This window comes from Acipenser ruthenus, chromosome 24, assembly GCF_902713425.1.
Source record: "Acipenser ruthenus chromosome 24, fAciRut3.2 maternal haplotype, whole genome shotgun sequence".
Taxonomy (NCBI): domain Eukaryota; kingdom Metazoa; phylum Chordata; class Actinopteri; order Acipenseriformes; family Acipenseridae; genus Acipenser; species Acipenser ruthenus.
The window spans coordinates 16,943,284-16,966,184 of record NC_081212.1 but is presented as its reverse complement, the minus strand read 5'-3'; the positions used below and the strand labels follow the sequence as shown (position 1 = coordinate 16,966,184).

Genomic DNA, 22,901 nt, shown 5'->3' with positions numbered 1-22,901 from the left:
TGGGTGTACAGAGGAGAGTACGGGGAGCGGAGAGAGCGAGTCACATTTAAAAAAACAATTGCTAAAACGTGCTGGATTTTCCAGCACGACACTTACTTGTTTGTTTGTTGATTTTTGTGTTTTGTGTTTTGTTTGAATATTTTGTTTGTTAATAAATACGCTGAGTGCTACTGCACTCAGCTTCACCCGCCCATCCATTGTTTCGGTTTCTACTTCCTGGTCCGTGACGTCACCACAGCGAGCCAGACTACCACAGATGCTCACAGCATTGCGTTTGTTTAGTACATTTCACGCTACACTTCTGACTGGTTTGCATGTGGTTTTCAACGATTGTAACAGACGCAACACTTTAGTACATCTACCCCTTACTCCCTCTGGGAGGGAGGCAGTCACAGTGGTACTGTATGCTTCAAGCTGAGCAGGATCATGGCTTTCATAATGTAATATAGTTGATAGTTAGGCATCCTGTACTACTGTAAATACAGATCATTATTACTGACATTATTATTATTTATTATTATTATTATTTATTTCTTAGCAGACGCCCTTATCCAGGGCGACTTACAATTGTTACAAGATATTACATTATTTTTACATACAATTATATTATTTTTTACACATTATTTTTACATACAATTACCCATTTATACAGTTGGGTTTTTACTGGAGCAATCTAGGTAAAGTACCTTGCTCAAGAGTACAGCAGCAGTGTCCTCTATCTGGGATTGAACCCACGACCCTCCGGTCAAGAGTCCAGAGCCCTAACCACTGCTCCACACTGCTGCTGACATTAGTTTTTGGAAGAAAAGAGCCTGTACCAAAGAAAGCAGTATGTAATTTCTGACATTAATGGTATTTTTATACAATATGGAATATGCATTATTTTATTTTTTTGGCTAGTTATAATTTTAGATTTTTTGTTATTTTGGGTAAGTACATATTTGTCAAAGACTTCCAAAAAGCCTTTGACAAAGTGCCACATAAAAGGCTAATCCTCAAATTACAATCCATGGGAATACAAGGTCGTACATGCAAGTGGATACAAAACTGGTTAAAACACAGGAAGCTGAGAGGATTTGTAATAGGGTAAACCGGTAACGGACAATGTACACAGTGAGGTGCCCCAGGGCTCCATCCTTGAAACCACTAATGTTTCTTATCTACATCAATGACTTTGAAGAGTAGCTGACATGCTTACAGCCACCCAGGAAACCCAAAACGATTAGTTGAAATTCAGTAACAACAAATGTAAAATTTGACATGCAGGTCACAAAAATGATCCAAACGCTAAATGGTGAGGATAGAACTATAACAGGCACACTAAGAGAAAACCCTCAGTGTTGTAATAGACTCATCGCTGTCAGCAACCACACATTATGGGGAAGCAATCAAAAAGGCAAACATAATACTTGGGCATATTGCCAAACGTAGAACTCCAAGGAGGTTATATTATGCACTGGTGAGGCCACACTTGGAATACGTCGTTCAATTCTGGTCACCACAGCACCAAAGGGACATTGTGACCCTGGAGAGAGTCCGAAGAAGACTAATCCCAGGAGTTAAAGGACGAAGCTATGAAGAAAGGATGAAAGAACTGAATCTATGTGGCCTGGAAAAAAAGAAGAATCAGGGGGATATGATTGAAGTTCTTGAACAATCCCTCTGAATGTTGTTTGTCAATGTAGATTCATTCTGCTTCTTCTCTGTCCTATCTATCTATTTAAATTTAGTATAGCAAATAAAAGTACAAAAAACTTAAAAATCAAGAATAGTGTTTGCTGTCAGTGGCAATACAGTAACCACAATAGCAACTAGTCTCCAGTTTGAATGGCGAGTTGAAGAAATCAAACAACTTGATGCAATCAAACAACTTTATTTCAGCATGTCCGTGGGCAGGCGTGACAGTTTGATGAGTTCCCACAGCTGTCTTTGCTTGGGTGTTTCATTCCTGTGCAACAAAACAGCCTTCGCGTCATGTCTACACCACCCACAAACTGCAGATGGATATGGCAAAAAAGAATATTCTATTAATAATTACAAAATATTTTACCGCTAGTTCGACCTTCTGATTGTACCCTCACAAATATTTAGGATCGAAAATTGCCCATCTGCAATGTCTTCAAATGTAGATGTCTATATTTGGTTCACTAGATCTCTATTCTTCCAAACTATTGTTTGACTATTCAGCAAGAATCATGTGTTCACAGAAGGATCTCTTGTGATTTCACAAGAGACCTATCCTTTCATACGTTGGCTGCATTGACCAATGTGCCCGGCAAGACAGTGACCCAGACACAAGGGGTCATTATGGACTGAGGCCGTTAATGTGTGCTGACAAGCAACAGCCACGCTGCAGGTGCACAAGACACACATGCTTCCACTCAAACAAAACCCAGGGAGCTATGTAATCCATTGTACAGCACATTCTCTAGCTGTTTTAACTTTTATCAATAAAAATAAAGTTATCCAGTACCTCAATCCTGAAAAAAATCTGATATGGGTGTCTGATTTGATAATTCTACAAAAACAGAGGCCCGGTTTCCTGCAGAAATGTATTTGAAACGTAGTTTTTAATATGCAGTCTAGGAATGACGTATATTTGCCTACATTTATAATAATAAATAATAAATAAATAATCTATTTCTTAGCAGACGCCCTTATCCAGGGCGACTTACAAGATATCACATTATTTTTACATACAATTACCCATTTATACAGTTGGGTTTTTTACTGGAGCAATCTAGGTAAAGTACCTTGCCCAAGGGTACAGCAGCAGTGTCTCCACTGGGGATTGAACCCATGACCCTCCGGTCAAGAGTCCAGAGCCCTAACCACTACTCCACACTGCTGCCCATGATGACAGCCTTTGCTTGTTGATGTTCGTCTTTGCTACGGTAGGTGCTGCTTTTCATATTTGCCATAGTAGGATGTACAATAGAGAGCAGGGGTTTACTGGAAATATTGACAGGATTACAAGGTATGTTGCAATACTAGGAATCACAAATAATGTCTACTGTATTGCTGTGCTTACAGTTTGAAAAAGTAAAACAAATTAGAAAAACGTCAGTACAGAAAGGGTTTTTCAGGATGTAATACCCATTTGCATTTTATTTCACAGATTTATATATTCTAGTTCTGCAGCAATAATCTTACGTCCATCATCAGTTTTTTGAGGAGAAAGTGGCCGCTAGTTGGATTTTCCTAAGTCCTAGCTGTCATGTTTGATTTACAGTTGACATTTGATATTGGATCTTTAAACTGCACACATTATCTTTGAAGTTAAAAGATAAAAGAGAGCCTGATGATTCTGTGCATCTGTCTGCAAACATGACCACTGCAAAGATACCACTGAGGTGAAATCCACATTTCAATATTCCCAGGTTCTGTTGGTGTCCTGGGGTTCCAAATTACACTATTGCAGTTTTAACTGGTATTGTACCTGAAAAAATTCTCAACTCAACTTAATTTTAAGGTGGCATTTTTAAATGACTTGTTTTTGTTTTTTGAACAGCGTCCATGCCTATTTGTAATATTTACATTTAGAAATGGGATTTTGGCATTAAGGGCAGGTCATTTCTTTTTGTATATCTTCTGCTGCATCTTCAACAGTTCTGTAGCCCCTACCAGAGTTAGAACAGCTTAGAACAATCACAGCTATGGACACAAGTTTTGCAACACCTAGAATTTTAGGATTGAGACATAATATATATTTAAAAAACTATATGAAAATAATTTAGATCTTTAACGTCATGTAATCAAAGAAACTACAAAATGATATCGCAAAAGTCTAGCAGAAGCCATAATAGTAGTCCAGTATTTCTTGTTAAATGTTTCATTTAGCTTGATATTTACCTCTTACCCATTAGGATTTAGCATGATACATATGGATACAACCTTCACCTTCATAATCAGTACACTGCTGTATTCTATGATTCTCAGGTGTTTCTAGTAAATAATAACTATTTCACTGCCACATTGCTTTACCCTGTGGCCATATCAATGGTATAGACCACACACTTTGAGAGTTTGTTCACATTCAGCACACAGCAGGTTGGCTTGGGAGAGGGAGGAACTTTTAGTACTAATCAAACATGCCCCCCTGTCTAGTAACACTGCCTGGCAAGGTCAAGCCAAGGGGGTACCATATCTGTCAAGGTCACAGCTCAGAGAAGAAGGGTACAGAGCAGAGGGTTGGATTACAGAAGAGCTGCCATTTCCAGCTTATTTTACTAATGTGACTATTCCATTAGTATCATTGTTATTTTCAGAAGAAGAAGCTGTTAAAAAAAACATGTATTTTTTATTGTTGCCTGTTTAATATCATTTTGAGCTTCAAGTGTAGCCTTGATTTATTGAAATCGATTATATGATTGTTAGTTTAATTATTGGTGTGTTGGGAGTGGCAGGAGTCCTTTGAGTATACAGTTGCAGACAAAAGTATTTGGGCAGTGAAAAAAATGAGAAAAACAACAAATTATTACATAGCATGCATAAAATGAAAAAATAACATGCAAAAACGAATTTTATACTTTGACAAAAGTATTTGGACAATCAACATATTTTGTATGAAACCCATTCATTGCTAATTATTGACAATTATCATGACTGAAAACAAACACCTGATGATAATTATAGAATAAATAAATACAATCATCAAGTGCTGAAAAATAAACTGGAAATTTGTGATTCAAAAAAGCAACAAAAATGGTTACAACTAAAGAGTACAGCAATGATCTCAAAATGGCAGTGATACAACAAAATGAAAAAGGAGAAACTACCAGAAAAATAGCAGAACGACTCTGTTTACCAAAAAGCATTGTGTGGGCTATTATTTACAAACACAGGAGAAGAGGAACTACTGCAGCTAGCTCCAGGTGTGGAAGACCAAGAAAGATTTCTGCAAAATCTGGAAGAAGAATCATTCGAGCAGCACAGCAAAATCCTTGGATTACTGCAAAAGATTTGACACAAGAATCGAGAGAAGATGGTCAAGAAATTAATGCGCAAACAATTCAATGGTACCTTAACAAGGTGAATGTCCATGGGCGAAAGCTTTTGTTAAAAACAATACACAAAAGAAAGTGATTGTAGTTTTCCATTGAATATTTGAAGAAGCCTGATGATTTCTTCAAGCAAATGTTATGGTCAGACAAATGCAAAATATAATTTTTTTTTTCACCAATAAAGCAACAATATGTTTGGCAGAACACAAGAGAAGAATTTAAAGAAAAGTTAATCATGCCCAGTGTTAAACATGGTGGAGGTTGTGTGATGGGAAGGGCTTGTTTTTCTTCTTCAGGCACTGGTGACCTTCATATTGTAGAAGGATCAATGAATGCTGCAAAATATCAAGAAACTTTGCACTCTGATTTGTTACCCAGTTAGTCCAGCAGGCTAATGACCCTAAGCATTCTGCGAAGTCTACAGTGGAATCTTTGAAAAAATGGAAGATTACAGTTATGGATTGGCCATCTCAGTCCCCAGACTTGAATCCCATCGAGATGTTGTGGATTGATTTGAAGGCTGCTTTTGCAAAAAGGAAACCAAAGTCGATTGCAGAACTCAAAGCTATATGTGTTGAAAAATGTGCAAAAATGTATTTCTGGAATGATGCCAGGAACTGGTTTCAAAATACAAAAAAAGACTGCAAGATGTAAGGGAAGCAAATGGTAGGCACACAAAATATTAATGTAAGGATGTTAAGGTAAAGGTAATGAAATTAGTTTTTGCATGTTATTTTTAATTGTATGCATGTTAAGTAATAATTTGTTGTTTTTTATATAAATCTCTAATTTATATATTTCAATGGAATAATTAGAAATCACTTTATTTGTGTTTTCTCTCATTTTTTTAACTGTGACTGTATGTATAACGGATCCTGAGGAAGCTGTTTGATTTCTAGGTAGGTTTGGGTCAGGTCACAAATTAAATTGGTTTGTTTGCCTCAGCATACTACAGCCCCAGGGATAGTAGTCCACTGTACCATATCATTTTGCACAACTGGCAGGCTTTACTTGAGAGAAGTCCAAGCCTGTTAGTAAGGCATGTTCTGGTATTTACGAGGTGTGCCTTTTCTTTATGAGCACCAATATTTTCGAAATAGCAAAAACTGTTCTAGATACAATGCAACACAGGGTAGCCTCAATCTCACATCCCATAATAGCTAATAGTCAGGGGTCCACATGACTGCCATTGCTCATGCAGACTACTTCAGTGAAAGTTTACACTATCATTTTTGTTTGATCTGGGTTAAAAATATTTCCTTTCAGAGAGACTCACATTCAGCAGTAAGATCAAGCATTATAGTTTGTGGCTGTGACTTCAAACCTTCAGTTTTCAGTGCTAAAATTGAAAGTCCAGTACTATACAGTAAATCATCTGTGTTGCATGGTTAATGGTTGGAACTTAAGTATACTCAGAGTAGTATTTAATGTACATTTTGTAAGAATTTGCAGTGATTGTTAAAAAGAAATTCTAAGTCAACATTAAAATACAATATAAAGGGGAACACCTAACCCAGACTCTATTAAACCACACATTCTGTTATTATTATTATTATTAATTTCTTATCAGACGCCCTTATCCAGGGTGACTTACAATTGTTACAAGATATCACATTATTTTTACATACAATTACCCATTTATACAGTTGGGTTTTTACTGGAGCAATCTAGGTAAAGTACCTTGCTCAAGGGTACAGCAGCAATGTCCCCTACCAGGGACTGAACCCACGACCCTCCGGTCAAGAGTCCAGAGCCCTAACCACTACTCCACACTGCTGCCAATGATAGTAATGGTTTGAAAATAAACTCAGTGCACTGTATTTATTTCTTCTTAGCAGATGCCCTTATCCAGGGCGACTTACAATTGTTACAAGATATCACATTATTTTTACATACAATTACCCATTTATACAGTTGGGTTTTTACTGGAGCAATCTAGGTAAAGTACCTTACTCAAGGATACAGCAGCAGTGTCCCACAGCTGGGATTGAACCCACAACCCTCCAGTCAAGAGTCCAGAGCCCTAACCACTACTAACTAAAAAATCTCAATCTTCTACAATGGAAACAAGATCTCAGTTGTTTCACTGGTCATCTTCTAAAGAACAGCAAACTGTTTATTTTCTAGCTAAAACAGTCCTGTGTCTGATCTTGTCATAGTGGCATCCCTGACAAGACTACACATCTTCCTAAAATATGGATATACATCTTCCTAAAATATTATCATTCTTTGACTGCCAGGAATTTACATCATGACTGATACACCCGATAACGCGTCATGAAAAGCAACGGTGATGGATTCTTTCGATTACTAATGCTTTATATCCATGGAACATGAAGTTGCATTGTGAATGTTTCTGGGAAGATAATCCATTCAACATGCTGTGGGTGGCCCTGGTCATTATAATACAATAATAACCTGTTTTAAACGATTAGGATATTTGTCAATGAGCTTTTGGCATAATTCTTTAGTGATTTTTGACCATTCTTGATCGCAAAATTGTTCCAGTACATTCAAATTCCGAGGACTTCTCTAGTGCACAGCCTTCTTCAATTCATACCAAAGATTCTCAATCGAAGGTAGCAGAGGGTTTCAGATGATTGGCCTATATATTTAGGTATGCTATGGAATCCATTTTACCATGTATTGGAACTAAATTTCCTGTGCCATTAGAGGAAAAACAGCCCCATAGAAGGATATTACCACCTCCATGCTTGGCAGTAGGTATGGTCTTCTTTTCTCTGTACGTCTTACCAGACTTTCTCCAAACTTAACGACTATCAGTGTGACAAAATAGCTTGATTTTTGTTTCATCACTCCACAAAACCCTTGCATTATCTTAATATTATGGGTTCCAATAACTGCAAGACAACTGTCGTACATTTAACTTTGTTTTATTTAACACAGCAAACTCCAGCCTGCTTCCAGGATATTCTCCCTGGCTCTCGCGCACCTCATTCTCATCTCTATTAATAACATTCGGTTCAACACATACCAGAACAATACCACCGTGTTTATCCTAACACCACAAAAACCTTTGACCAGAACTCATATCCATCATGCAAACTTTAAGTGATTGTCCTTGTGACGTTTTCCTAAGAGTGGCTTTTTCCTTGGCCTGTGACCATTGAGACCTTTACCATGCAATACCCGATCTATGGTTGAAATGGAAACCCCAGTCCCACATGCAGCCAATTCACTTTGAATATCTTTGGCAGTCAATCTCAGATTGTTATTAACCTTCCTCACAATTCTTCTACTTGTTCTTGGTGAAAGAACCTTCTTTGTTCCAGACCGAGGGATCGTTGTGACAGTACCATGAGTCTTGTACTTCTTGATAATAGAAACAATAGTTAAAATTGGGATACTCAAATGCTTGTAAATCATCTTGGGGGACATGTACCAAGCATTTGCAATGGCGTTAAGGCCATAGCGGCGAGTTTACATCGGACTTAAAATTGCCCTGTATGTATCATGACACTTTTGGCAAGTTAAGAGCCTATTAGCATCGCCACAATGCGCTCTGCCCCTCATTAGCCATGCATTTTAATTTAATTATATGCATGTGCAAATTGTCGATGGGTCTCATTTGTAAATTAAGTCTGTGATATTAAAATGAGATACATGATGCAGCAGAACAGCAGCTGTGGCCCTAAAAGGGTCCACAAATAAGCCTGATTTCAAATTGGTCTTATTTGGGCACAAACAATAAGTCAGAAAGCAGCTGACAGGGAAGAGCATTATGGCATCAGTGGTAGGGGCCCGGAAACTTCACTGTATTTTTTAAAGAAATTCATAAATGACATTTAAAAAAATAAAGAATTTCACGGAATGTCACGAAACCGACATTATATATATATATATATATATATATATATATATATATATATATATATATATATATATATATATATATATATATAATATACAGTATATAAAACACATTTTCTATTTACATTATATTCTACTGATGTAAGTTGCTTAAAATGTGTTATCATTGATAGTTCATCAAGAACGTTACCCAAAAACCAAGGCTGAAACATTTTAACATTTAGCCTAGGTACTGAGTCAACTCTTTAAAAATGTACATTTTAACTCGATTCGCTATTGAAACAATCTTTAAAAATGTAACAAACTTCTGCTGGAAACAAGACATTTAAAATGGTCTGTTTTGGCTGCAAAGAAAGTAACAAGCAGACCAAACAGATTTTTTAAAAACAACCTTGAATGACAAATTCAGCAACATTTTTGAGTTTTGTAAACCTTTCAAACTTATGTTGACACATCAATTAAAATGATCATATAATTTATAGCCGATTTTGCTACCTCTAATCCCCAAATATTAAATATGGGAGAAACGTTAACTGCAATCCTGAAATGACAAAACCGAAGCTTTTGTGTTTTTCTTTATGCACACTGTACATTAGTAGTATGTAGAAATGTCATTGTACAGTATGAGGAGTTCACCAATCATGAAGCCGGTATTTGTTTGACCCCGTTGCCGTAGTAACCAAATGCATGGCATTGAGCCGGACCGTGTACAGCTACGGTAGCACTGCTTCTATTTTAGGAAAATAAAATACATATTTTTCACGGTAGGCAGTCAAATACACGATTTCCATGAAATTAGTGATATCATGAATGTTCAGGGGCATTTCTTACGACGGAGAGTGCAGGCTCCTACCCTTCCTGAACAACCCAGGAACAGAGGGAGAGTACTGAGAAGAAGAGAGAGTATAGTTAGTCTATGCTACCATAGCCCATTTCTTGTTTCAGAATACCAGCGAAACAGAATTTTCGCATTTAAATGTGTCTGCTTACGCCGTGCCTCGTTAATTTTGGGCCAGTTAATACATTCGGGATGAGGTCAAATTTGTGCCGCGGCAGAGCATTACTTTACACTCCACCAAGTTAACTCTGCGTCGGTCGATCTTGATACATGTCCTCCCTTGTATCCTTCTCCAGCTTTATGACAATAAATAATTTTCTGCCTAAGGTCTTCAGATAGCTGACATATTGACTTATTGGTAATGACAGCTATCATACTATGCCTTACCCATTTATACTCTCTAATAATGTTCACCCACAATCCAGCATTTTCTAGACTTCTATATAATTAGGTTCTGCATTATCATATTGAAATTTCTAGGACCTTGTAGACATAGCATCAAAGGGTATGAATACTTTTGAATTAGCATTTTTGGAGTTTTGCCCAAAAAATTGCTGAAATAAATATTTCTTGTAACTTTTTTTCCTCATCCACAAAAGCAAAACTTTTGCTACAAAAGGTTTTTTCCTAAAATTCTTTGTTTTCTAGAAATTTCTAGAAATTATAAATTTCCATTGGGGTATGTACATTTTCAAGTACAACTATATATATGTGTGTGTGTGTGTGTGTGTGTGTGTGTGTGTGTGTGTGTGTGTGTGTGTGTCTAGAGGCCACTTCATATTTGTAGTACATTCTGATAACCAGAGGTTTGTTTTGTAAAAGTGTTGTAGTTCTAATATAAAAATGCACGTGCAATGCTCTTTATGAAGGTTCAGGGTGATACTGGATGAGCTTTATTATAAAAGTAAGTGATGGCTTGTCACAATAATATACTGTGAAGAAGATGGCACCTCATCGTTTACAGGCCAGTTTAAGAAATACCCTCAAGCCAAACTAAGAGGCAGATCACAGACTTGGCATTTCTTCTGGCTGACAGATCTTTGGAGTGTTTATCAGTACGTAGGACAAGCATCGTGTAACAAAACAAAACAAAAAACGGACAATTTCTGGTGTGTTTGTCAGGTGCTAAACATAGGTTCCCAGTGGTTGAAGGCTGACAAAGGCTGCAGTTAAATATGCCCACGTAACACTGTTCTGCAGATTTAGTGAGAGTTGGGTAGAGAAGGATCCTGATAAAGAGGTCAGATGAGCGCAAATAGGTTTGAAATTCAGCAGGGGTATTAATTGAGGATTTTTATTTTTTTACCAGAACCACAGTGTCTCCTTCAATGTGTCTCACATTAACTCAGAAGGGGTTTCATTAATTTCACCTATTGTTGTGAAAGTTGGTTAAGCCACCTAATAAGAATAAATTATGCACTTCACATTCTAGGTAATGACATATACAGTACAGTATGAAGCGTAACATTTCTTACAATAGACATATTTTACCATAGCAACACAGGGACTTGTGTGGCACACTGTGGTAAACTGCAAAACGTTACAGTGCATATTTACCATAGCTGTATGCGGGACGCGGTACGCTCTGTAAAAAATAAATAACAATGATGTATCTTGCATCCAGACCAGACAGACATGAAGAGATTGAAACCAAGTAGAAATGCTTTACAATGCTGAATAGCTGCCATTAGAAATAGAATAACTCAGTCAACTGAATTAGACCTAATGAACAGTCGTCAGCATATGCTATGCCTGTGATTTAGCAAAGTAAGCAGGTATTAGTATGCTGCTTGTTACAGAGATAAGTAGGGGGAGGGTATGGAGCAGTATTTTCTATAACTTTGCATAATCTACTCCCAATGTAGTAGAAATGCATCTGTAAGTATACAGTCATGCAATCAATACTTTACACTAATGCTGGGTAATGGTAAATGTATGCCCTAGGTCAGTGGTGTTCAACCTTTTCCTAAAACTGTACCCCCCTTTCTGGAGGTTTCCCCTTTACAATTTCCAATGTACTGAATGGTACCACCTTTGCAATAAAAGGCAAAATAATCTGATTAACTGATTTTATTTGTTTCCTGTTTATTTACTATATAATTTATGTAACAACAGTTTTGGATTGACAGACTGCTGGTTTGGGACAGAATACCAAACGGTTATTTTTAAAACTTTTAATTATAAGTCTTTGGAAGCACAGAATCAAAAGACAGTATTTGTGAATCTCTTCGGAAACACAAGTATTAGCTTTCTATTGGGCAAAGCTATTATAAATAATCCAAAATAGTCTGCTCTGTAAATGTTTACTTTACCATTTACTTCCCATCCCAGCATAATAATGTGTGCCATTTAAAATGTTTACTACATCAAAAACATTAACCAAGATAAAACTATAATAAGTAACAATGATGAACCTTTTATTCAAGTCAATATAAAAGTGATCCAAAGGGACTCGGTATAACATTCTGTCGCTTTGGTCTTTCTATAGACTATTTGTGTTTTCTTCCCTTGTTTTTCTTTTGCAATTTAGAAATGTATACACTGGAGAAACAATACACAGGATAATCTGGATGTACTCAGCAAAAACAAATTCAGCCAGCTGCTATTGCTGTTACTAAATGCAGCCGTGCCTAATAAATAAAACAAAAAACGTCAAAGTATGAGTATTGTGACTTATTATTTATGTTTATTTATAGATCCAAAAAATTCAGAAATATTGTGCTTCACTCATTTAGTATTCAATTATATGACGAGTTGAAAACTGGAACGTTCATGAGCAATGCAAAACACTCTGAGCAGAGCTCTCCAAAGCAGAATCGCCACACGCCAGCTTAGCTTCACCGACCCTGTAATATATCACAGTAGAAATCGTAGAAGCTTAATCGAAATCACGCATGCGTCCAGGTGGATGATAATTTTGAAACAATACTAACCTTTGAGCTGCTAAACAAAAATGTAAAATTTATGCACAGTGGTTTAGAGATAATATATAATACCGTACATTTTTTTATTCAAGATCATTATTTTCTTTCACTTTCATTTTTATTTTGGTCCTGCGTACCCCCTATGATCCTTAGAAGTACCCCCAGGGGTACGTGTACCCCCAGTAAAACCCCTGTCCTAGGTGATTCCAGTTAAGTGTGGAATTCCTGTATCATATAGTTAGCTGAGAAGTTCAGATGACATGCATTCAAACTGATACCAGTCTTGGCAGCCGCTATTGGAAAAAACATGTATGCTTGTGGAATAGCTTTTGTATGTATTTGATGATGGGACAACTATCTATTCAGATATACTGTAGCAAAGGGGCGGGAATGGGTTATAACAGGCATCCTGCCCCACCCCCATTCATTTTGAAAATCTCTTACCTATAAAAGCAGAGTTTTTACATGTGGAATCAGCTTCCCAGAACATTGAGATTGCCTATTGACATTACACTAAAACATTCAAAGAGAACACGGATATCTACAATTTAGAACACATTGCAATGTTGCTATGTACAGATTTTATGTGGAAATCCTGGATAATGGATTGCTCTTGAGTTTTGGTATATTGATAATAGATTACCATTTCACTTATTTGTTTGACTGTTCTGAACAGTATGTACAGTATCATCCTGATTTACGCCAGTTCTTGAGCTGTTTTAGGGTAAAAGCTGATAATTCTGCTTATTGTGAAATATGTACAGTGCAAAAACTCCTAATATGTATGTAACTGAATACTTTGTATGTGTGTCCTAGCTGACTCAAGACTCAGAAATATGATACTAGTGTTCAATACCTGTTGTATCTGCGGATCCTTTAGTATCCCTCAAGAGAGACATATGCTTTTGGCAGTGTCAATGCCAGTGGAAGGCGAAATTTGTTTGCTTCCCCTAAAATTTCCACTAAAAACTACATTCATGAAAACATTCCTCTGCAAAAATACTCCTTCAGTCCTTTTAGAGCTTCTTAATTTATCTTCCATGGGTCTCTTGTCAAAAAAAACCCTTCCTTGCAAGGGAAGTCTGTGTGTCTTGTATCATAATGCTTCATAACTATGGCTAATGCATCTGATTATCCACTTGCTTTGCAACAGTCAAGTCTTAGATGCAAATACCTTCCTGCATATATTTATTTAAATATATTCATTCCCACAGAGTTAAAACATTGACAGTATCCCTGCACCCCCTTTACATACAAGTGTATGCAACAGCGCAAGCTGTATGAATTCACAATAACTTCCAATATTTGGCCCATAATGTTCTGTGCACAAGCAGTTTGCTCCTCTCCTCTTTCTGAAGAAACTTTATTTTGCTTCTCTAGATTATGTGTAGCTTAACTTCTTCAAGAGAGACAGGTCATATTATACAAATTTTAAAGCATATTATAAAACAAAAGGTTTGGTTTGTGATTTTGGAATAATCCTGCTCCTGAAATATTTAATGGCTTTATATCAGTGGAACTGCCATCAGTACTGAAAAAGTAAAAAAGAGACTTTATTTTAAGTATATGTATTTAGAAAAAAACAAATAAAGCAGACCATGACCTATTGTACCCCGCAAGCCTGTTTAAACCTTAAGGAGGTGGAAAAAAATCATTTATGTTCCTCGTCACAAAGCCATTAAAACCGCGGAGAGAAGATCTCATTAATAAAATCATTTAGCTGTCTTTGTCCCATCTTGTTATTGTTTTTTTTCTCTTTAAAAAGCAAGTTGGTTTTTTTTGCTGACATATATTTTCAGTGATTCCCTAATGGTGTGTGAAATAGGTTTTTGTTTAGGGCGTGTTTTTTAATATTATTTGGGGCTAAAATGAGATGTGATGTTAACTGCAAGGCAATTAAGTCTGTGTTGTGATGATTGATTAGGCCTGACTGCAGGCAGACACGGGACAGTAAAATATCCTCATGCTTCCTATCGGAGCGTATCCTAATGCTCACTAGTTTATGTTCCTGGAGATTCATATATAATTGAGGCTAAACAATTCTATCCAGCCAGTGGAGACCATAATACCTTCCAACCAACATGGTGGAGAGGACTGCTCTATTTGTTCTTCATAGATGGTAGAAAATGCAAATTGAACAATTATATGAGGGGCAGTGAAAATGCTTCAAAAGCTAATTAAAGGTGTGTAAACATACTTAGCTACAACAGCTTTAAGTACTTTCTTATCATTTAATTGATTATTGACCCCAAGTTGAAAGAGGCTTAACACCAGTGATAAATAATCAGATGTACCTAGGCTGTTAGAGGTTAACTCTATCAAATATAATATACCGTTATAGTGGTAAAAAAAAAAAAAAAAAAGATACTGCAGATGGATTTCATATATCTTATTTGGATTCATATAGGCTGTGTTACAAAAAAAGCTGTTGTTTAATGCGTTAAATGGTACTGCCAAACTGGATCATAAAGTATGTTTAGTGCTTGAAGACAGCAATGGAAACATTCAAATGAACCCTTATCCAACAAAAACCCAGCATTTCACAAGGAAAGCTGTCACATGGCAAAGCATTACAATGGTAAAGCATTACAATGAACAGGGACACTTCTGTCTGAAAATAGACAAAGGAAAAACAACTGTTTCCTGTTTTCAGATGTCAAAGAAGTGAAGGGTGAAAGTGGTACAGTACAGTTAAAAAGGTGGCACTTTTTTGCCATAGAAATAATCTAAGCATGGGACAGAATTTATTGTTATTTTTTTATGGGAAACTTGGTTGTGTGGAAAATCAGTCCCACTAATCAACACGTCATCTCCAAGCACCATAAAAACTTGTTTGGCCTCTCAGTCATGCGCGGCGAGGCCAAACAGGGAGACGACCATCTTTAAAGCCTGGAGGAAGGGCTACCCTCAGCCATGGATTCCCTAAGGGTTCATCCTACCAGTGAGTAGGGTTTTTTTTTCCTTACCTAAGTGCTGAGCGGTTTGTATTTAGTTTCTGCAGGGTGTGTGGCAGGCTGGAGAGGCTGGGCTCTCCCTCAGTGCAGTTCATGCTCTGGGGGGGGGGGGGGGGGGCAGACCCGTGTCTCAGCAGCTTACTTTTCAGGCTGTTGCGTTAACTGCTAATCATCTTCATTTTATCCAGTCATTCATCCTTTTCCTATCTTTTGGGGGTAGGTGGCAGTGTGCCACTGTGGCTGTTGCATAACCATTCATCATATTCATTTATCCAGACATGGTTTGGCGGCTTTGTCTTTTGGGGGGACGTGGTCCTACACGCCACTTCCTACCCGGGGCACTAGACTGCATGATATCGTTCATGTATTCGCTAGCTGGCCAGCATTGCGGGTAGCAGTCGAGCACTCGTGGACAAGGTCTCCGGCCAAATTCATCATCATCATCAATTCATCTGTCAACTGCAATTTAAATCATTCACATTATGGATTCAGCATCCTGAATAAATCATTGTATCATGTGTGTTCTGTATAATTCTGTATTGCTGTTTTGGCTTAAGATTATTATTCACCAGGTTGAATATTATTTGTCAGCCACTGCTTCTAAAAATAGTATGAATTTCCAAGGTGGTTTAATAAATGACAACTAGTCTTGTGCAACTGTAATTTCTTCCCCTTGGTGGAAACTGTGTGTTAGTAAATGTGAAATCAGAAGCTGACTAAGTAGGAAAAAGGACAGATTTGCAGAAATTGTTAGTAAGCACGTAAAACAGGGCAGAGGCTGGGGGCGAACCGGCGGCCGTATAGCGTCCTCCACTAAAAGAGAGTTAGGCTCGTCGGCATTTGTGGTTATTGCTTTTAACCTCATCTCACTGACAGGAGACAGAATCCGAACCAGCAGTGCATCACGCTACATTGTGAAAAACATTGTGGTTATTTTAACTCAAAACATGATCACTCAGGCAATTGTTACAAAATAACCTGTAAAAAATAAAGTTAGGAAATAGAATGCAGCCTTTTTTAAATCTAGAAAAAGGCCAAGTGGTATCATTTACATGGAGCTCTTTGGTTAAGAACCGAGTGTTTCCATAATAATTCAGGGTGCGAAACCGCAGATCGAATTTAGATTGACTTTAGCTACAAAATTCTGTAAAACATCAATTATTTCAGGGACACTATCAAGATTGATTGTATGTTCTATTTGATTTGGTATGGTTCTCTTAAATGATATTTACACATAGAAATGTTGCCGGGAAGGTTGAGTTTTAAATAGAAAAGGCAGCAGTAAAAACACAAGCTGGAAAGGAATGTTTATAGATAAGCCTCCATCAAGAAAATACTTTCTGTTCTCTCTCCCTCTCTCTCTAGTGCTGTTTTCTAAAGAAAGACACTCAGCTTAAATGTCCTTTTTATCTTTTAGTCTTCGCTGTTTACTACCGTACCAGAGATTTGAAGTACAAAAAGAAAAAAGGGCACAGATAGAGCTATCAAAGACATTAAAGGTCACTGCCTATAAAAGGTTGTCCCCAAAGTGCTGCTGGTCAGCTGTTATGGCGGCTGGAAGCTGTTTAAGATATTATCCCAAAGAGATGCTACAATATTTCAGGAAACAGGAAATAAAGCTATAGTATAAACTACACTGTGTACACTTGTTAGACCTTTAAACATCTTACTGATCACCTTTTTTTACAAATTCAACATATTTTGTGATTCATTTTTTCTGGGGAGCTACACATAAAAGAAAAGTAATTTTGGGACATTAAAATGTCTAGTCTCCAGAAGTAATTATGAGGGTTCAATTACTGTGCAGAGTCTCCTGTGTAGTCCATTTTATAAACCTAATTGTACAATTGAGCCCAGAGCTCCTAAAGGCAGACAGAACAACCTATAGAGAAAGAGAGAGGGAGAGAGAAATGGAAACAAGGTAACAGAGGCCAATTGATGGAGTGAAGCCCTTTGGGAGGACGATGGTCTTCATGTACAAGTGGGTTTAACATCCAAAGCGAGTCCTAAATTGTTTATCCTGTCTCCAGTTGCTTCTGTTTGCTGTGTTTTCAGCAGCAGTCAGACTGGCAGTGTAATCGAGTGCAGTCTGATTAGAATGAATGAGGTGGTGACGGGAGTGCAATAAAACAGCTACAGCTGCAAAGGGGGGAATAAACCTTGCCTTGCCTCAGTTTGATAACAGAAGGACGGAAGCACATGACATGAACGACTGCTGTTGTAGAAGGCTTTATAGGCAGGGGTGTTGTGTGCTGTTTGTCCGGATGGGTGTCTGTTTGTGCAGTGGCACACGGGCACACGGGAGTGTATCTAAAGAGGCACAGTAAAGCAGCCAAGAAAATATCATAAGAAAAATGTTTAGTGAGCCCAATCCATTGGAGTCCAGTCCAAGACTTTGTACCAACCATATTCTTCTTTCCTAGAACTGAGCACTCCAGCATTCCTTGTTTTAATTAAATCTACTGTAGGTGTTCTAAGAACAGTAATGGACTGTCACTGTGCCGACTCATTTCAGAGTCTCCAATTAACACTAATCGTGGACTACCTAATGTACTCTTAGGTAAGGCAATACATAGTAATACTATTTTTTTCGTCTTTCTACAAGAAGCTTGTGACGTCAAAAGACATAGATATGGATTGATAAGCGATTCCATTTAATGCTGCATTTTGGGGAGAATGGTTTATTAATACACTGTAACTAAACCAGGGCTGGCAAGTTCATTTTCCGTGTCCCCAGTCCTGCTTCATAGAACTACCTTGCTGATATGTATACAAAGGCTATGCCAACACTTTAAGTGGTCTGCTTAGAAATGGTTAAGGTACACTATTTCCAGCCTGTTGTCTTATCTGCCAGTTGACATCACAATATTGCTTATTTCATCTGCCAGTTGACATCACAATATTGCTTATTTCTATCTTGTCATCTCAACATTTCAGTTTTTTTTTTATCTGCCATTATTGTGAATGAAGTGAATGGCAATCATAGATTTCAACCCATGTTGATTTACGCATTATTTAAGCAGCCTTATAAAAGCATAGCCAAGTGTAATAAAGCATAGTGAAAGAATGGTGAAGCATGGGTAAACTATGTTAAATGCATAGTATAACCATAGGAAAGGCATGGTAAAACTGCAAAAGCACAGTGAAACAATACTGTGGTTCATTTTTATAAAAGTAGTGTGGATTAGGAATGAAAGGAGAGCTTCATTGCTTATATTGCTGACACCTATTTCAGTAACAAATGTCAACAAGATGCCTTTAGTTTAAAAATAAATCAGGTCTAGGAGGAGGGAAAGGGACATTTTCCAGTCCTTTTATTAAATGTAGACATGAGAATTCAGATTCTGCACATGACTCTTTTAACAAAAGCAGACACAGAGCTAATTGACACTATACCAGACACACTCAAACACATACACACTGCAAAGAACAATCTGATAGTGATTTTTGTATTTCTAAGCAGACACATTGAATGGGATTAATAATAGGACAGTAAGTTAAAAGCCCAGCTAAAGTCATATCTGTCCAAAGTCAGATGAAATACTACTACTAACAATACTAAAACATTTGCAGGGTTTGCTTTGAGACTATTCTCAAGGGATATGTTGGGAATTGGTTATGTATGTATAAACAACGACAAAAGGTGAATCAGTGAGAATAACCCACTGTTTTAGTGCCTTTAGGCATGAGAAACAGGATTATGTCATCACTGAGTCATCATTTTCTGTTGTCTAACCCACTTAAAGCATTTACAATTCAACTGATATTGATTCAATGACATTTCCAACTGAAATTGATAATCCACCTTAAACCATGCTACTATTAACAACTATATTGACTGGCAACACATTATTTAAACTAGACAATATTGGCCGGATTCGTAAAACTGTAAGGATTGTTTTAAGTACTATTTAAAGCCTATTTTGATTATGTTTGCAGTACATAAAGCCAGTGACAAAACAGGTTGAATTGTCTATTCTTGTTTTTCAGAGAGTAGTTTAACCTAAGAGAACCTAAAAAAAACCCTGAAACAGTCCTTAAAGTTTTAACATATAACTTATATCTCCATACATACTACATAACATTGTATACTTACAGCACATGCCTTCATAATCACACTCAAATCATAGCATGTAAGCATTTGTAGCATGTCATACAATATGTTACAAAAATTCTGCAATAATTAGAATTATCAAGAATTTCAGTAAAACTTGATGGCAACCAGTCACACAACTACACTTGAAATGCTGACTTTTTTTAGATACTTGTCCATCTTTCCGTATTTGTATGTAGGAAGGATTTACAATGTATCTAATTAATACAGTATTGCTGGTAGCAATACACTATGTAATATACAGTGTAGCAATATACTAGTAAATCCCTCTTTCTGTCTCTCACCTGCTGTATCACTCCCCCCTTTTCCCCTCCCTCTCACGAGCAGGCTTAAGCAGGCACACAATAACCTTGCAAGCTGCTTTCAGTGCGGTGTAAAGTAGGCGGAGAGAACAGTGCGTCTGTGCGCTTGTGTGGGACTCAGTGCAAAAGCAGACAGGACCCAGTTCAGCCCTCATCGCGCTGTGGTTCCCTCGCTTGCTCCCTGCCACACGGACACGAGAACTGTCGTATGCAGAAGCATTCTGTTGAGCACCTGGTAGCAACAGACTGAGGAATTTGTAAGAAAATACATTCGAGTCAATCGTAAACCTCCAAGGACTTTGAGGTGGCTGATCTTTTTCTGTATTTCTTTGCGCTGGGAGTGGCCGTTAGTGGAGTTTGAAAGGATGCTTAGAAGCTGTTATAGGTGAGTTGATGCAAACAGTTGTGCAATGTCCTTGTTAATGATTCTTGTTATTATTTTTTTTTAATGCAATTCCCATAAATGTATTACCGCTATCATTGTTGTCGCATGAGGTTCTGTGTTACATGCAGCCTCAAATATTGGAACAACGTTTCTGTTACCCATACCGAAAGTACAATACAAGGAGGAATACAAGATTATTGGGAATATAATCTAAAATAATGTATACTGTTTTAAATGAGTATCTGTCGATTTATATATCACTCTGACTATCCATCGCTCTGTCTTGCCATTAGGATTACTTTTATTTTGACAGTAGTAGTGTACGTACTGTGGTGTTTATGTATTTATTTTTAATTCGGTAAAATCACTTACCTTATGGTGTTGTTAATATACATGCACTATTGGTTAGTCATATACTGATACTATGGCTTAATACTGAAAAATCAAATGTACTACAAATCTATGATGCAAATGTGCTGTAGTAGTGTGGCGAGGATCAGGATTATTGTCATTGTTTGTGTGTGTGCGCCCTCTTGAGGTAAAATGATATATTTGGCTTGGTACAGCAGCTGAAATTGTTTAAAGGGACGGATCTGGAAGTATTGTCTTCAAACTAGATTTGAAGTGTTGGTTACTAAAGTAGGCACATAACTGGTAAAAAAATGCAAATAATATATATTATTTGCATTATATATATATATATATATATATATATATATATATATATATATATATATATATATATATATATATATAATATTCTTTTTTTTTTTTTTTGCGAAATACAGTGTACCTATAAACCAGTGGTATTCAACCTTTTCATCTCAAGTATTAGTGTTTCCAGAAGGGACCACCAGGTGTACCATTAACTGTGCAATCTTAAACTGCTGTTGTGAAACAGAGACCAACCCCTTAAAACCAGTTCTCACTGAACAAGCGTTCACATAATCAACAACACCGAGTGAATGCTTTGGTTCCCCATCAGAAACTTTGAAAGTTCACAACAAATACCGCTCATCATAATTTCTCAATTCTCTGTGATTCAGTGGTGCACAGACTGATACATTATGATTGAGGTAGTATTGTGGTTGAAGAATCATATCGTCATAAAGAACGTCTGTCATGTACCAGCACTGGTACGCCTACCACAGGTTGAAAACCACTGCTGTAAACCCTCTGTAATATTACTATTGCATATCAATCATAAAATTCAAGAATACTGCAGCTGTGTTGAGAATATTGGTGCTGTACTATATTACTTGTGCATAAACTGTCAGTTTCCAAAATGAATGTGGAAAATGAATTCTAGATTGGGTATCCTGTGTCATGCTACCCTGTGTTTCAGTGCGTGAACATTCTTGCATTGACAAACACAGGTTTCCTGTATGGGTGTTGGCTATTCTGTATTCTGAGAATCATGTACATTCACTAAAGCTCTTCTGGCACCTGTTAATACAGGCTATGGGCTTAACAATGTTTTGCATAGTTGCCATCATCTAATCAACACAGCATCCTGTGCTTGGAATAACTTGATTTTTGAAATATTACCATTTTTAAAAGCCATTTTAAGGCTTGTTCTGTTTGTTAAATTGTAATTCGATATATATATATATATATATATATAACTAAATAACTTTTAATAAACAAATAAAGTTTACCCCCCCCTCCCTTTTCCTTCTTATTTAATATTGCAGTCATTGTTAGTGGTTGCTATAGAAATAATACTGATATTAATCTGAAAAAATGAATAGCCTAAAATTGACACATATTTGGCAACTGAAATATTGAGTCAGTATGCAAGTGTCAGCCTCCAACACCCTCCCCTCCCTGTGTTTGAAAGAGCAATGCAGTTGTCAGTAATTAAGAACCACTGCGGTAATCCCACTGGACAGATACAAATCAATCAATATTAGACATTATGGATGAAATGTGTCTAATAAACACAAGATTGCTATATTAATTTTAGTGTAATATTGCTCAGTTCAATTCCCAGTTCAATATGATACAGCAATAATCTACAGTATATTCTGGTACATAGGGAGGGTTCTATATTAATATTTGATATCTAATAGTAACCTATAGAAATGCAATTTTCCTGCAAAGAGCTTTTTATGAAATTCTAATTCGCAAATGGGTTTCTCAAATATCCAATACTGAGGCAAAAAAGGTACTTCTGCTTGGTTGTTGGTAGTCTTGAAAAGATAAAACCCTCAAAAAAGAAAGAAAGCTCACGCAGGGGTCAATTTGATCAGACCTGCCTAGCCAGATTTTACAGCACTGGTGAGTACACATAGATTGCATTAAGCACCTATTTTTTGGGGGTATTCCCATTATAACCACAGATAGGCGGTCGGTGATGATTCCCCAGTCCTGTCAACCTGTTTGTCACACATACATGTCTACATATATCTAGAGAACTGTGTGTCTAAGTGCACATTTTTAATAGTATCATAATCTGGAGGTCTATGGAGGTTGTCAATCTGTCTGCCTCTATGCTTACATATCTAGGGAACCGCTTAGGCCTCTATTCAATTGTGATGGAAGGATATT

General features: G+C 37.0%; 1 protein-coding gene across 7 annotated transcripts in view; it reads left to right on the top strand.

Moving 5' to 3' along the window:
• LOC117964194 (leucine-rich repeat and immunoglobulin-like domain-containing nogo receptor-interacting protein 1) overlaps window positions 1-22,901 on the top strand; it is a 533,294-nt gene that overhangs the window by 490,143 nt on the left and 20,250 nt on the right. Inside the window, exon 1 of one of the 7 annotated variants that reach the window (XM_034906931.2) lies at window positions 20,020-20,351. The exons of 5 other annotated variants lie outside the window; for them this stretch is intronic. The gene's annotated coding sequence lies outside the window, so the exon portion shown is untranslated. Of the gene's footprint in view, window positions 1-20,019; window positions 20,352-22,901 lie in introns of those variants that run through there. One more of the 7 variants, XM_034906926.2, reaches the window with a different exon arrangement.